The sequence below is a fragment of the Phyllobates terribilis genome, unplaced genomic scaffold (assembly GCF_046119375.1).
Source record: "Phyllobates terribilis strain yellow unplaced genomic scaffold, ASM4611937v1 Scaffold_1__5_contigs__length_1240528914, whole genome shotgun sequence".
NCBI lineage: Eukaryota > Metazoa > Chordata > Amphibia > Anura > Dendrobatidae > Phyllobates > Phyllobates terribilis.
In genome coordinates this window covers 757688387-757705952 of record NW_027362761.1, presented here as the reverse complement: position 1 = coordinate 757705952, position 17566 = coordinate 757688387, and positions in this window count along the sequence as shown.

The following is a 17566-nucleotide window of genomic DNA, read 5'->3' as shown; positions in this document are numbered from 1 at the left end:
GGTCACTCTGATCCTCTTCTGCACTACGGAGTTGCTCGGGGCACCTTTTGAGGTGGTCTCTGGAGACGACACTAGTGGTTTCTCCTCCGTCCTTGGTGATTACGCACACCTTCGGGTTGTCGTGATCAGACTGCAGTACGGTGTAGGGTTCCCTTTCCCACTGGTCGTCCAACTTATGTAGCCTTCTCTTCCACTTCAGGACTTGCTCACCAGGTTCTAGGGGACCAGCAGGGGCGTGTTGGTTGAAGAGTTTTTCTTGCCTCTCTCTCACCTGGGCCAGGCTCTTCTCCACACTCTCCTGTACCTTCTTGTACAGCAGTTGCCTTTCCGTATCCCAGTCTGCATCCGGGGAGGTGTCCTCAGGTGTTAGGACTCCCATCTCCAGGTCTACGGGCCGCTTACCCGGTCTGGCTCGCATCAGGTAAGCCGGGGTGCAGTTGGTAGCATTCACCGGGATGTGATTGTATAAGTCTATCAGGTCCGGCAGTTTTTCTGGCCACAGGCTGCGTTCCTCCAGGGGCAACGTCTTCAGGAGATCAATGACTATGTTGTTCATCTTCTCACACATCCCGTTGGTTTGTGGGTGGTAAGGCGTTGTACGAATTTTCTTACAGCCATAGAGGTTGCAGAACTCCTGGAAGATTTCAGCCTCGAACGCTGGACCCTGGTCTGTCAGGACCTGTTCCGGATACCCGTGTGGACGGCAGAAGTATTGCTGGAAGGCTCTGGCCGCTGTTTGGGCTGTCAAGTCCTTTACCGGGACCACCACTAGAAAACGGGAACAGTGGTCCACGATTGTCAGGGCATAGATGTATCCTGACCGGCTGGGAGCCAATTTGACATGGTCCAGAGCTACCAGCTCAAGAGGCTGCGTGGTGACGATGGGCCTCAAGGGTGTCTTCTGGCTGGCACGGTCCTTCCTCCTTAGGTGACAAGGGCCACAGTCTCTGCACCATTTTTCTACAGCTCCTCTCATGCCGACCCAAAAGAACCTTCCTCTTAGCAGGAACTCCAGTTTCTTCCAACCGAAGTGCCCCGCTCTGTCATGATAAGCCCCCAGGACCATAGCTGCATCCCGCCTTGGGACCACGACTTGCCAGGTCAGCTCGTGCGTCCGGTGGTTGACAATCCTTCTGCACAACTTGCCTTCATAGAGGAACAGCTTGCTCTTCTCTTTCCATAGCTGCTTGGCTTCCTCTGGGGTGTCCCTCCCCCTACTGGCCTGAGACAGGAGGTATTGCATGCTAATGTTCCCCTGACTAGAGAACCTCCCCCTTGCTCTCAGACACAGCTTTATTATATTTTGTGGCATCCAGGCCAGGGTGACACATATACAGCAGGTAAAACATGCAGCAGGTAAAACAGGGATTTTACCAAAACTGCAACAAGGAGCCCAGTAAGTATTACACTGCTGGAATAAGGGTCTCTACCCCTATATCATGCTGCCATGAGGTTGGATAGTTAAAATTTGGTGATAGACTCATTTAAATGGGAATCTGGATTCCCATTACCCTGTTATTAAAGGGAATCTGTCACCAGGATTTTGCTATATAATCTGCATGCAGCATGATAGAGAGGAAGACCCTCTGATTCTAGTGATGTGTCACTTACTGGGCTGAATTTTGCTGTTTCAATACAATCAGTGTTTCATCAGCAGGAGATTATCACTACAGAACAAGCTGCCTAGTCCAACCACACAGCAGCACTGATTAGCAGCTTTCTGCCAATATACATTGTACACAGAAAGCTGCCAGTGGTGTGGTCGGCATTACACAGCCCTCTACATTTTAAGGTCTGCTAAATCTACAGCAAAGAAAACTAACTGTATCAAAACTGCCGCACCCAGTAAACTAAAAGATACATCGCTGCAATCAGGATCTCTATCCCTATACCATGCTGCTGTCAGATTACATAGTGAAAACCTGCTGACAGATTAGCTTTAAACAGCTGTGAGCACATTATGTGCCTCTTAATTATGATCCTAACGATCCATTCCATAAGCCCCAGTAGCTAGGCATGCTGATAAAAGTTATCTTTATACCAACTCGTCCCCATCAAAGGCATCATGGCCTGATTAGTGAGTTCACAGCAGGCGCTGTACATACCCAACGGGCTGCTTGATGCTGATTACCATACAGTGAGAGTAATGGATAACCATCATTTTTAACAGTATGCCTGGCTGCACAGACGCATGGAACGGATCGTTAGGATTCTAACTAGGAGAAACATAACAAGCTGACAGCAGACATCTTACTGTGTGGGTGTTGTAGTGACCACATACGTTATGGCTGGCTTTGATGGACATCACACTACGTAGGGAGCGGTTGTAGACATCATTTTGTGGGGGGTAATTGTGGCAGGGGCGGAACTACTGCCCGTGCAGCCCGTTCATGACTGCCCTGACTCCAGTATGGGGCCCGGCCGGTCGGGGCCCCCTCGGGGGCCCCCCTCTTGTGCGTCTCTCTCCTCATGGGGCCCCCGGCCCCATGCTAAGCACCGGGTCCGGGACATCTCAAAGCTGCGCTGCGCTGCTGCGGCAGCGCCTTCATGATTCCCCTGATTTCCGGTCATGTGACGGCGCCGTCACATGGCCGGAAGTCAGGAGAACCTGGTGGCAGCGATTTGGACGAGCGCCAGGATTCTGCAGGGATCGTATGGGGGTAAGTATAACAAGTTTTATTTTTTTTAAATACAATTAACTAGGAGTGGGGGGGGGGTGAGAGATGCACTATGGGGGGGATGAGAGATGCACTATGGGGGGGGGGGATGAGAGATGCACTATGGGGGGGGTGAGAGATGCACTATAGGGGGGGATGAGAGATGCACTATGGGGGGGTGAGAGATGCACTATGGTGGGGGGGGTGAGAGATGCACTATGGTGGGGGGGATGAGAGATGCACTATGGTGGGGGGGATGAGAGATGCACTATGGGGGGGATGAGAGATGCACATGTGGGGGAGGGGGATGAGAGATGTGCACATGTGGGGGAGGGGGGTGAGAGATGTGCACATGTGGGGGAGGGGGATGAGAGATGTGCACATGGAGGGGGTGAGAGATGTGCACATGGGGGGTGGTGAGAGATGCACATGGGGGGGTGAGAGCTGCACATGGGGGGTTTTGAGAGCTGCACATGGGGGAATTGGGACAAAATGAGCTGCACATGGGGGAATTGGGAGTAGGGGGATAATGAGCTGCACATAATGAATGTGGGGTGGGGGAGAGTAAATGATAAATGATGATGGGGTGGGGAGAGCACGGACATGATATAATGAATTGGGGCAGGGGGTGCATGTAAATAATGAATCCGGGGAGCAGGAAGTATAGAGTAGGGGGCGTTGCGGATGCAGGAGTGTGACTGGTAACAAATTGGCGGAAAGAGTAGAGGTTCTAATTAAATTATATATTAAGTGCCTATTTACAGTTAATGGGGGCACCGTGGTGGATTACAATTTATATTTGGAATGGTAGATTGCATAATAACTAACCATATATTGATGGTGGATGCACGTCTGTATTCAGCTGCGTAATGTAGAAGTTGGGGAATGTGCTCTAGATAACTGTGTTATTTTATGCAGAGACGAGTCCTGGCTAGAAGACGTGATGGCGGTCTGTGCTGGATGAAGGAGAAAAGCGTAGCTGAAGCACTTCACCTAGAGACGTCACCAGTGAGTCAGTGTATTACATGTACACTTACACTATATACTATGTACCGGGCTCCTGTGTATAATGTCACTGGTGATCACTGTATTACCTGTACACTGACACTATATACAGAGCTCCTGTGTATAATGTCACTGGTGATCACTAGATTACCTGGACACTTACATTATAAGCTGTATACCATGTATAGAGCTCCCGTGTATAATGACACTTATGGTAATATTAGTAATGTGGTGGTAATATTAGTAATGTGGTGGTAATATGTGGTCTGGTCATGGTGTGGCAGTTTTTCTCCCTTCTGTGTGGTATTATTCGGTCACTATGTTGTGGTAATATGTGGTCTGGTCATGGTGTGGCGGTATTCCCTGTATGTGGTATTATTGGTCATTTTAAACAAAAATGTATATGACACATTCCCTTAAAGAAAACTATATAAAAATATATCTAAAAAGAGTATTGGATATTTTAAGAAAATTTTAATAGGTTTCTTAGAGTAGTGCCCGGCCAGAAGAGTCTACCTTATCGTGGTGGCGGCTTTAAAAATCTTTTGGCCAAAACAAAAGCTGCTGGCTATGTATGTGGCGCCGTCACATGGCCGAACGTCAGGAGAACCTGGTGGCAGCGACGTGGACGAGCGCCAGGATTCTGCAGGGATCGCATGGGGGTAAGTATAACAAGTTTTATTTTTTTTAAATACAATTAATTAACTAGGAGTGGGGGGAATCAGAGATGCACAGGGGGATGAGAGATGCACGGGTGGATGAAAGATGCACAGAGGGGTGAGAGATGCACATGGGGGGATGAGAGATGCACATGGGGGGGATGAGAGATGCACATGGGGGGGATGAGAGATGCACATGGGGGGATGAGAGATGCACATGGGGGGGATGAGAGATGCACATGGGGGGATGAGAGATGCACATGGGGGAATGAGAGATGCACATGGGGGGAATGAGAGCTGCACATGGGGGGGTGAGAGATGCACATGGGGGGGTTATGTTTACATAACTTTGTTGCCCTATGAAGGGCAGGGGGGGGCCCAAAATATTTCTTGCACAGGGGCCCACTACAGTCTGTGTCCGCCCCTGAATTGTGGCTACCATATTGTGTGGGGGACTGTGGTGACCATCATACTGCATTTAGATTGTGGAGACCATCATACTGTGTGTGGGGATGTGGTCACAATTATACTGTTTGGTGAGGTCGGGCATCATAATTTGTGTTGGCTTTGTGGGGCAATCACACTGTGTAAGTGTAGAAATTTGGGGACTTCATTCTGTGTGGGGGCATCATACTGTATGGGGTCATCCAAGGGGTATCATAAAGTGTGAGAGCACTAAGGGGCCTCATTAGGGGCAAATAACTGTAAGTGCCACAATACATATTTTTCTCTGTGTCTTTAAAAGTTGGGAGGTATAACCTTCTGAGACTGCACCTATGTGCTTTGATAGGAGTTGTGCTTTGGGGACCTGTGACTTCTATGTCAACCCTTTTATTATAGTGGAAGCACGGGGGAGGGGTTCTTTTTATAAGGCGGTGCGGGGTCTTTATTATTATAATGGCTCAAAGTGGATTATTATTAAAGGAGGCTTAAGGAAATCATTACGAGGAGGTCCAGGGAGATATAATTTCTATAGGGTGCACTGCTAACTAAAAGGAGGCACAGGGAAGCATTATTACTATGCAGGAGTGCAGAGGGAACATTATTACTGTGTAGGGGCACAGAGGGGGCACTGTTCTACAAGGCATAGAAGGCACATTATTTCTAGAGCTTTGGTTATAGCACTATATAATGTAGAGGTGGAGGAATATGAGGAGGTGCAGGAAAAGCAGTAAGCCAAAGATGCCTCTGTGATACATTTTGCAGGGACGTGTTAGGCTATGTGCCCACGATGCAGAAATGCTCAGGATTTTTCCTGAGCGTTTCTGCATCTCCCTGGTAGAAAAAACGCATGCGGATTGTACATGTGGATTGTACATGCGTTTTCCTGCCAGGGACATGCGGATGTGAAGCGTTCTTCACTTGCATTTCCGCATTTTAGCATCACTTGGAAAGTGCTTGACAACTTGGTCACACTATATAAATCCATGCAACCGGCATGGATTGATATAGTGTGACCCAAGAGCATGTCAAAAAATAAATCTATACTTACCTTCCGATGGCCCCCGGTGTCTTGTTTCCCTCTGTCTCGGCTGCCGGCAGCGGTACACTGAAGGACCTGCCGACGTCAGTGTCGCGTGACCAGTCACATGACTATGACGTCAGCGCAGGTCCTTCAGTACATCGCGAACTGTCGGCATGGGAGGAGGAGCGCACCGCGGGCCGCCAGAAGGTAAGTATATATTTATTTTTTATTTTATTCTTTTTTTTACAGTTTTCTATGTTACCCGGGTCCGGAGGGGAGTATCCTCTCCTCTAGACCTGGGTACCATCCGCACATTAGAACGCATGGAATGCGCATCTACATATACAGTGATGCGTAATCCAATGCAAGTCAATGGCGGCGAAAACGCAGCACTTCCGCAAAATAATTGGTAGTGCTGCGTTTTTTTCCGCAATGATAATCCGCAGCGGAAATCTCCGCAGCATGTGCACAGTGTGGCGCCCCTGAGGGTTCGACCGCCACAGGAATGCTGCACTTCTTTAATGGAGTGTGGTGTTCCTCCTCTGAGGTAAGGCCGGTGTGATGGTAGCGATCTAGCCTTTAGCATCCAACACCACATTTCCACCAGAGGGAGCTAGTATGCACTAGGTGCTGCTCCCCTGGTTACAGGGAGACTGGGGAACACAAAGTGGTAGGAACCAGTTAGTGGGTGTGGGTGGAGGAACAGTTAGTTAGTGACACTTCTAATTTCATATATAATAGAATGCCATCTTTGATCTTGGTCCTTCGGTCCTTCAGTCCTTTGTTGGTCTCTTGCTGGTCCTTTTGGTTCTGTGTGGACCTGTCCTTCTAAGTGGTCGTACTGTGCTGTCAAAATACTGTGTGTAAAGTGACTTCCCTCCGGGAGCGCAGATCCTGTGTGGGCCTGCACCGGTATGGGACACAGCCCTCGTACCCTGATCTATGGGACGAGAGGAAGGTTGCAGACAAGGAATGTCTCAACCTGGCCAAGGACCAGGATCAAGAAGGACCGGGAGCTTAAGAGTGGCTCCCTAGCAAATGGTTCCCGGGGAGGATGCAGACTTAGCGGAGCACGCCACCTGTCCTCGCCTACCTGATCTATTCAGAGGGATTCCGGCTGCAAGATGGGTACCGGCCCCCGATACCCGACCTCGTACTCTATGTCCAGGACGGGAAAGCCCGGTTAGGCCCTGAGGATCCCGCCGGGCTTCGGTTGGAGAGGAATTGCCACCCGAGCCCTACACCTGAGAGGAGCTCAGAGGGAGACCCGGTCTATTCACACACGCACAGACGGGAAAGGGTCAAGTCTGTAGTGCAGGAACACTCTGGTGTAGGGTCGCTACCGAACACTGTACTTCCTCGGAGGTAATCGGACCCCCGTCCCTGGTGGCGGCAGGACTCCGCGAGGAGCAGGGAGTCGCCTTCCCGCTAATACATCTGAGTGAGTAAAGCCTTGGAAGTTCACCCCTATGGCCTCCGGACTGTTCATTACGCGCCATACCATGCGACGCAGTGCCCGTACTTCCCGCACTACTACCCCCCCTCTAACCTGTCCTGCCTGCCCTGAGGCCCTGCTCCGCCTGTGGGGAGCAGCGAGAACTTTAGCCGCCATGACACCGGGCCTCAGCGGACTGCTAGCAGCACTGGTGGCCCTTCACCAGACACCACAGGTGGCGTAGTCGACAGATACCACTCAACCCTGAAAGCCCTAACATCCTTTTTAGTGTGACGGCCCTGGGCACGGAACGGGTCAAGGCCACGGCTGAATTCCCCCCTTCAAACATCTGACCCGGCTCCGAGTACCCCATCTTCCCAGGGCAGGGCTGTGAGCGTCACACACAGCACATGCGGATTATCATTGGGGAACATGGCAGGCCTTCTACCATGTGTTTTTTAAGCGTTTCTCCAGCGTTTTTGCCGCTGTGGAAACGCTTAAAAAATGCATCATGAGCACACAGCCTTAGGGTATGTGCACACGGATTCACTGCAATCAATACATTTTATTGATCAGTTTCTCCCCCTTCCTCTAACCATGTGGTGGTTACCTGCTCCTTCCGCACCTCTTTTCTCTGGACGTGGGTACCCTCGTGGTATGACCCATGTCATTGGATATATGATTATTTATAGGACTTTCCTATCAGGTTAAGTGTAGTTGTTTGACTTCTCTTTGTGATTGCCCATTGCATGACCTCTATAAATGCCCCTACCTGGATGTTTATGACCTCCCCGTGACCCCTCCCGTACATACTGTTCTAAGTATGATTAATCAAAATTTGATCGATTTATCTCTGTGTTTCTGCCCCATATCTCTCCTTTCAGTTTGTCTTTTATTAAGTGTGTGTTTGTTATTTTTCATCCCTGTTTTAGCTCACTTTTTTTCCCCCGGCCTCTCTCTATATTTGGAGCTCTATTAATAGTTGGAGGAGAACCTGACTGCTTTTTGGTTGACAACCTAGTTGGATTCTCTTTTAACACCTTACTGGCCCAGGGCGTATTAGTACGCCCCAGGCTACCACCCCCAGTTCAGTGAGGGCTCCGGCGCTGAGCCCGCACTGAACCGGGCACATGTCAGCTGATTATTACAGCTGACATGTGCCCACAACAGCCGCTGGTGGAATCGCGATCCACCCGCGGCTGTTGACATGTTAAATGCCGCTGTCAATCTGTGACAGCGGCATTTAACATCGCCGCGCCGGAAGCGCGGCATTATCCCCGCCCATCGGTGACCCTGTCATGTGATCGCGGGTCACCAATGGGTGGTCATGACAACCCTGGGTCTGCAGCAGGCACCAGTGGTTGTCATGTAAAAATTACTATGAAAGCCACCTAGTGGTCGGCGCTCATAGTACAGGAGCATTTCTGCTACATACAGGTGATCCGTTGATCACCTATATGTAGCAGAGGCGATCGGACAATTGCTGCTTCTAGTCTCCTATGGAGACTATAGAAGCAAGCAAAAAGTTTAAAAAAATGTTTTTAAAAATATAAAAAAAATAAAAAAAATATAAAAGTTTAAATCACCCCCCTTTTGCCCCATTCAAAATAAAATAATAAAAAATAAACCCCACATACACATATTTGGTATCGCCACGTTCAGAATCGCCCGATCTATCAATATAAAAAAATAATTAATCTGATCAGTAAACGGCGCAATGAGAAAAAAATTCTAAACGCCAGAATTACGTTTTTTGGTCACTGCAACATTGCAATAAAATGCAATAATGGGCGATTAAAACATCGGATCTAAAAAACAGTCATAAATTCACTGTCTAATCCAATTGGAGTAAATAATTATTAAAAAATAATAATAATTATTGAGGACCTGTTGGTGGTCAGTTGTTCTAATAAATTGTCCAATTTACACCACCCTTCAGACCTATCATTTCAGGATCATTGATGAAGCACTTTAGTGGTTGGTTAGACAATTTATTTCAATCTTTAGTGACACCAAGGAACTACTTAACCCCTTAACGACTGCCGATACATATTAAAACGGCGGTTGCTAAGGGGCCTTATTCCCTCACCGCCGTTTTAAAACGGCAATTGGGAATAAATAATTTGCTCCGTCCAGCAGACAAAATTCCCGTGGGTGACAGCTGTACATAACAGCTGACACTATGCGGTATAAGACCCAGTCGGTTTTGGAACCAATCGGGGCCAATTAACCCCTTAAATGTCAATCACAACAGCAGTATCAACAAGGTTAAAAAGGGGTTAAAAGACCCCCTTTGACAGACCGACCACCTGCGATCGTAATTGCAGGTGCCAATCGTTGCAATGATACACTGATGTCATCTGATGACCCCAGGGTACAGTGGCCTGTAAGATCCTGCTATAAGCAGGGTCTCACAGGCTCTTTCAGTGAGTCACTGACAGGTCTGAGGTACTGCAATGCGTGAGACCAGCGATCAAAGTAAAAAATATGCACGTCCCACAGTGGGACTAAGTGTAAAAGTGAAAACAAGTTAAATAAAATATGTAAAAAACATCCCACAAAAAAAGCACACACAAATCACGTAAAGCTGATTCCCCACTAAAAAGCCTTTGTGATAAATAAAAAAAAAATACACATTATTGGTATTGCCGCGTCCAGAATGACCCAATCTATAAAACTGTCACGTTGTTTAGTCCATACGGGGAACACTGTAAAAATAATAAAAACCATGCCAAAAATGTCGCTTTCTCATCATACTAACACACAAAAAATTGAATAAAAAGCTATCAAAAAGTCATATGTAAAAAAAAGATTATATAAATTAAAACAGCAAAATACTAGCTCTAATATGGCTCATTCAGTAAAAAAAAAAAAGTTACACCTCTCAAAAAATTGCAATGCAAAAACAAATTATTTTTTGCAAAATATTGTTTTTAGTCTGTAAAAGTATCAAAGGATAAAAAATATATAAATCGGTCTTACCATTTTTACCGCACTGTGAACCGTGCCAAAAAAATATAAAAACAATAACTGAATTGCTGTTTTTTGTTCATTCTGTGTCTGAGAAATCTGAATAAAAAATGATCAAAAAATGTTATGTGTCCTAAAATGGTACCAAAAAAATCTGCAACTTGTCGCGCAAATAATAAGCTCTCATACAGCTTTGTTCACCAAAAAATAAAAAAGTTACAGCTCTCAAAAAATGGTCACAAAAAAACTTTTATTTTTAATAAAAAAAGCATTTTTACTGTGTGATAGTAGCACAACATAAAAAACCCGTTATAAATCTGGTATCGCTGTAATTGCACTGACCCGAAGAATAAAGCAGTCTTATCACTGATACCGAACGGTGAACCGTGCAAAAATAAAAATAAGAACTAATCTTGTACTGTTGTCTATTTGTTCATTCTGCCTCCCAAAAATCGGAATAAGGCTCGGCTCACATTTATCCTGCACTCTCCACTGAGCGCTTACGTCGGGGTTTCCGTGTAAATTCCCCAAAACTGCAATTCAGACAAAACCCCCTGACAGAACCACTCACTTATGAGGCAGATGGAGTCACTTTGGACTGCTCTCTGTTCAGGCGGTGTGCCATCATTGTAGGCGTCTTTTTAGCGCACAAGTTTGGGCAACCACAGATCTGTGCACGCCTAAAAAGATGGACACGACCGAAACTGATGCCAAATGGAGTCCAGTGTGTCTCCATCTGCCTCATTATAGTGAGTGGCTCCATTGAGAGTTTTGTCTGAATTGCATTTTTGGGGGATTTACACGGAAACCCAGAGGTTAAGTGCTCAGCGTAAAACACAAAAATGTGATCCCAGCTTTATACTGAAAGCAATCAAAAAATATAATGTAACCAAAAATGTTACTAACAAAACCCCTAATTTATCCAGCACAAAACCAGCCCCCACTCAGGTCCATCATCTGGCACTGGAAATATAGGGGTTCCCACGTTACTGATAGAACAAAGACACTGAAAAAGTGACGGCTGTAGTGGGGAGAGCCCAATTAACAGTTTACGGTGTGTGTGTCTCCAGAAGCACAAATTGGGCACAATGTATGGGGGCGCTACAGATATGGAGCCACTACACTGTATGGGGGCACAATATATGGGTACTAAACTGGCTTGCAATTCAGCAGAATAAAGCATGGCGTGGATGTTACAAAATAGTCACATAGTTGAATTCATCGAGAGGTGCAATTTCTACAATGGGGTCACTTTTGAGTGTATGTACTGTATGTATGTATGTATGTATGTAAAGCGCCGCGGAATATGTTGGCACTATATAAAAATAAAGATTACTATTATTATTTTGGGGCTTTTCTGCTGTTCTGGCATCTTCGAGGCTCCGCAAATGTCGCCCGCAAACTATTCTAGGGCTCCAAAAGCCAAATAGCGCTCCTTCCTTCTTAGCACTGGTGTGTGGCCAAACAGTAGTTTCCAATGGCATATGGGGCATAACCACGTGCAGTGGGGTCCAGTTTCACCTATTAACTTTTGTGCAACTGACAAATTTGCAGCAAATAAAAAAAAATTAATTTTTACCACTAAATTGTTTTATTTCCACGTTCCAGTGTTATAAAATTCTGTGAGGCACCTATGGGATCAAAATACTCACTACACTCCTATATGAATTTCTTAAGCAGTGAAGTTTCTAATATGTGGTCACTTGTGGGGGGTTTCAGGGGCCAAGCTAATGGCATCCACAATCTATTTAAACGTAATCTGCATTCTAATAGCCAAGTAGCGCTCCTTCCCATCCGATAGTTGCCACGTGCTGCTCAAACACTAGTGTATAACCACATATGGGGTACTGCCTCATTCAGTAAAAATTTCATAACAAATCATGCAGCCCATTTTCTTCTATTTCCCCTCGTGGAAATTATAAATTTGTCCTAAAATAGTATCTTTGTGGAAAAAATTACATTTTTTGTTTTCACATCTAAATGTTATAAAGTTTTGTGAATCACCTTTAGGTTAAAAATGTTCAGTACACCACTAGATGAATTCCTTGAGGGGTCCAGTTTCCAAAATGGGGTCACTTTTGGGGGGTTACTGCTCTTTTGGCATGTCAGGGGGTCAGCAAATGCAACATGGCATTCACAATCTATTCCAGACAAATTTATGCTCCAAAAATCAAATAGCGCTCTTTCCTTTCCAAGCCCTACCATGTGCCCAAACAGCAGTTTTTCATAATATATGGGGTAGTATCAAGTTCGGGAGAAATTGCCTAACAAATTAGGAGTCTGTTGTCTCCTATTATACTTTGTGAAAATTACAAATTTGGGGCTAAAACAACATTTTAGTGGAAAAAAAATTCTTCCCTTCCGAGCCTGGCCGTGTGTCCAAATAGTACTTTTGACTACATTTAGGCATTGTCGCGCTCAGAAGAAAGTGGGTAACAAACTGTGGGGTCCACTTTTTCATGTTTCCTCTTATAAAAGTGAAAAATTTGGGGATGAAGCAAGATTTTTGTGAAAAAAATTCCAATTTTCAATATGACGACCCAATGTTATCAAATTCTGTGTAGTTCCTGAGAGTTCAAAATGCTCGCTATATTCCTGGATAAAATCCTTGAGGAATGTAGTTTCCAAAATGGGGTCACTTATTGGGGGTTTCTGCTATTTAGGCATCTTAGGGGCCCTGCAAATGCGATATGGCGCCCCAAGCTGTTTCAGACAAATTTGTGTTCCAAAACACAAACGGTGCTCCTTCTCCTCCAAACCCTGGCGTTTGTCCAAATAGAGGTTTCTGAGCACATGTGGGGTATCAGAGCGCTCAGAAGAAACTGGTTAACATTTTTAGGGTCTATTTTCTTGTGCCTTTCCTTGTAAAAGTAAAAAATTTGGGCTAAATCAACATTTTAGAGGTAAAATTAAATAATTTTTATTAATTCCATTTTACATTAATTCCTGTATAGCACCTGGAGGGTTAAAGCATTTCCTGACAACAATTTTGAAGTATTGAAGGTGTGCGGTTTTTAGGATGGTATCACTTTTGAGGAGTTTCCAATATATAGGTCTAGGTCTAGAGGCGTTTCTAGGGGGGCAAGCGGGGCATCTGCCCCAGGTGCAGCAGGCAGGGGGGCACAGTCGGGCTGCCTAATGCAGTGGTCTGAGGTGTCTCCCTTGCTAGCTGCATTCTTCCGTCCCCCGTACTGGGAGTGACCGTTCTCTGAGCCGGCTGTCAAGCTGAAAGCCGGCTCAAAGAAGGCGCAGCGCACTAGCTCCCAGAGTCCAGTGATCAATAGTACAATTGAAGCTCTGTCCACTGGGTTAGAGCGATGTCAGCAGCGTAATTAGGTCATGTGATCACGCTGCTGATGTCACTCGCCGGTGCACAGAGGCACGAAGAGCATCGTTGGCAAGTGCTCCACACTAGTGGAGCTGGAGACACCAAAGATTAAATGTAACGGGGGGAGATTTAGGGTGGGGAAAATTTACTGTGTGTGGTGGGGGAGATTTACTGTGTGTGGCGGGGGTGATTTACTGTGTGTGGTGGGGGAGATTTACTGTGTGTGGTGGGGGAGATTTACTGTGGTGGGGGAGAGGGATATTTAGTGTGGTGGAGATTTAGTGTAACGTGGGAAGATTTGAGACAAGTTTGGGGAGCAAAGAAGGAACAGGTGCAGACACAATATGGGGAGCAGGGGAAATTTAAAGACAGTATGAGGAGCAAAGGGAGAGATGGGGGCATGTATGAGGAAATGGTATGGGGGGATGTAAGCAGGCACAGTATGGTTAGTGGGGGGATGGGTGCGAACACAGTATGTGTAGCGAGGGGAAAAATGTATGCGGACTCAGCATGAGGAGCTAGGGTGATGGGATGTGTGCAGACACTGTAAGGGGAGTCGGTGGGATGTGTGAGGAGCTAGTATGGAGAGTGAGAGGGTAAATGTATGAGGAGGGAAGGGAAACGTGTGAGGAGACAGTATAGGGGGAGAAAAGTGTGAATGTGCACATAATAAAGACTGAGTAGTGTGGGGGGTAGCATGAGCATGGGGGAGCAGTGTAAGGGCACAGACAGGAGAGGACAGTATACCAATGAGGGTGAGTGTGATGAGGGGGCCCTATATGGGGGACACAGTGTGAAAGGATAATGTGAACAGGGGGCCCAGTATGGAAAAGAGAGGGCAGTGTGGAGCGCATGTACCATAAAAGGGACAGTGTGGCGGTCATATTTTGTGCAGGGAATATAGTGAGGGGCAATTATTTATTCAGGGGCTCAGCGTAGGGCAGATATTTTTATTCAGGCATTATAATGACTCTGCTATCTTTAAGGGCATTGTGTGGGGATGTGCTGCAGAAGACCAGAGAATATGGAAGTCTGTAGATGAGGTGTGGATGAGAAAAGTCATCATGAAGACTGGACAAGATGAAAAAAAGAAAGAGAACGACTCCAATCAGAGACAGCGTCATCTATCAGGTACCTGGATGTACTTTTTTTTGTTATACTGACTAATTCTCATATTTTTATTTATGTTAGGAGTATTAAAGGGTTTGTCCAAGTTTGTGATGCGTCTGCAGTCATTCTATGTGCCTGCAGACTTCTGAATTCTGACAGTGCGCACTTCACGCAGTCCGGAGTATCATGTTTCGGTGATTTGCATACATGCGGTCAAGTGCCGACTTGATAGACATGCATGGCCTCACTCAATCAAAATGAATTGAGCGAGGACGGACACGTTTAGTCGGAATGTGGCCAGAAGTGTACAAATCGCATACTTGTTCAAGGGAGAATCCTAAAAGTGTGCAATGCATGTGCTGTGAGAATTCAGAAGCCTGCAGTCACCTGAATGACTGCAGACTTTAATCTCAAACCTGGACAAGTCTTTTAATTATAAATTGAAGTATTGTAGCCAATCCTAACCATGTGTAGTATACTCGCTGTCAGGATTCAGCTCTGCTTGCAGGTTTCAGCAGTTATCACATGGATACCTCACTCATATGCGATTTTCATACTTACAGTCACCTGACAACGAGCTTCTCTTCCTGCTTCTCTCAGTTTTTCACTGAACATTGAGAGAATTAGGCAGAGCAGCTCGTTGACATGTGACTAAGTGTACAAATCGCATATGTGTTTGGGGAGGGGGTGCTCAAACTGAATTCTTGCCCCGGGTGCCAGGAAACCTAGATACACTTCTGTATAGGCCCCTCAAAGTCCATTTAAATCTGAATAGGTCCATAAAGAAACAGGTTTTGTAAATTTCTTGAAAAGCTGAAAAATTGCAGCTCAATTTTTAACCCTTCTAACATCCTGACAAAATAAAATGACGTTTATAAAATTATGCAGATGTAAAGTAGACATATGGGAAATATTATTTATTAATTATTTTGTAAAGTAAGACTAACTGGTTTAAGGATATCAAAATTGAAAGTTTGAAAATTGCGATTTTTTTTTACATTTTAGCCAAAATTATGATATTTCACAAATAAACACAAAACATATCAACCTAAATTTAGCAACATAAAGTACATTGTGTCACAAATAAACAGTCTCAAAATCACTGGGCTACATTGAAGTGCTCCAGAGTTATTACCACATGATGTAACACTTGTCAGATTTCTAAAATTTGGCCTGGTGATTAAAGGGGTTTTCCCACGAACAAAAGTTCATTTTAATAATTGGCTGTGCCTGACCGTGCAGGAACATACCACATCTCCTGGGCAGGGGTGGAAGCAAAAGACTATACAGACATTTCAGCAGGGGATCATACCACATACCACATCCTCCCCTGCCCAGGAGCTGTGGTATGATCCGTACATGGTCAGATACAGCCATAGATTAAAATAAACTTTTGTTTGTGGGAAAACCCCTTTAAGGTCAAAATTGTCTCGGTCACTAAGGGTTAAAACTATGAAACAATTATAATGCAACAAACATTTTTGTTGGATAGTCTGCCATGTCCTTCTACGCTTCCATATCTCATGGATGAGCATATGTGCCTTATCTTTCTATTTATCAAGATACAGCAACTATTCCAACAAAATAATACAGCAGCGCACTGTAAACGCTAAGATGTATGCAAACATTGAATACATGACATTTGAACTGCATTACTGCTTTATGGAATATACTTATAAAAATGAAGTTTCTTAGTGCATAAATTGGCAGGCACAAAGGTATGGTCAGGAAAGTGCCATTATTACTAAAAGACTTCATAACAGAAGTTATCCTACTCATATCCTTCACCAGGCCAAAATGATTACTGAATGAATACCTTGCAATTCTATATGAAAATGAACAATTGGCCCATATATTGGACAAGGGGGTTATTTTTGTGGCACGTAGATCTTGTACAATAGGTAATATCATTCTGATACTTGTGAGGACAGAAGCCAGAACTGAGTACATACGGTTGTCTTCTTTTTTTTTTTTTTTTAATTGAAAATTTGAAATAGAACAAACAGAAGAAATGCAGGTATATGACATTATGTTTTATATCATTATCCATAAACATTCAACAACAAAAAAAAAGCTTTTGATTTTAAATAAATTGGATGATGTCAGCCATATCTATTAGTTAAGTTAAACACGGACTATTGCTTAGTCACAACCTGACGGGTGGAAAAACAGGATTAAACTAAGGTAGTTTTAAACACTATCATCATAAAAATCTAATAATTGAAGCTATCATATTGTATCAGGGGGGTATAGGAAAAAGGGGAAGGCAAGCAAAGTAGGGAGGCAGGGGGAGGGGGGTGGGTTAATTCTTCTGTTTTAATTATTTAGCAATTGAAGGTCAAAAATGTGCCTTGCGCCATGGAGACCAGATTTCTGTAAAAAGCTTATGTTTCTTCAGGTCCCAGTTAAAGAGTTCTTCTAGCCTATAGACCTGTTCCACTTCCAGTTTCCATAAATGTATCGTAGGTGACATTTCTCATTTCCGCATGGTGGGTATCAGAACTATAGCTGAAGCTAGAAGTTGCCTAATGAGAAGTTTATTCTTTGGTAAATGGTCTGGAAATAATTATAATAGACAGGTTTATGGGAATATCGCTAGTTGTACTTTAAGCGTTTAGCTTATAATCCGGATTATCTCTAACCAGTAAGGTTTAATTTTTGGGCAGGTCCACCACATGTGAAGGAAGGTACCCACATCTGAAGAGCATCTCCAACAATCAGGGCTTCTGCTTTTCATCACCTGTCTCATCTATTGAATTATTTATGTGCCCTATCGTGTATAAATATGTGACTGTTTAGATTTTGGGTTATACAAGCCTGATGAAGAGGCCTGAGTAGTCTCAAAAGCTTGCAACCTGTTAGCATCTTTTCAGTTAGCCATTAAAAGGTATCAACCACTGAGGACTCTCAAATCTAAATATTTTTCCAACAATCATG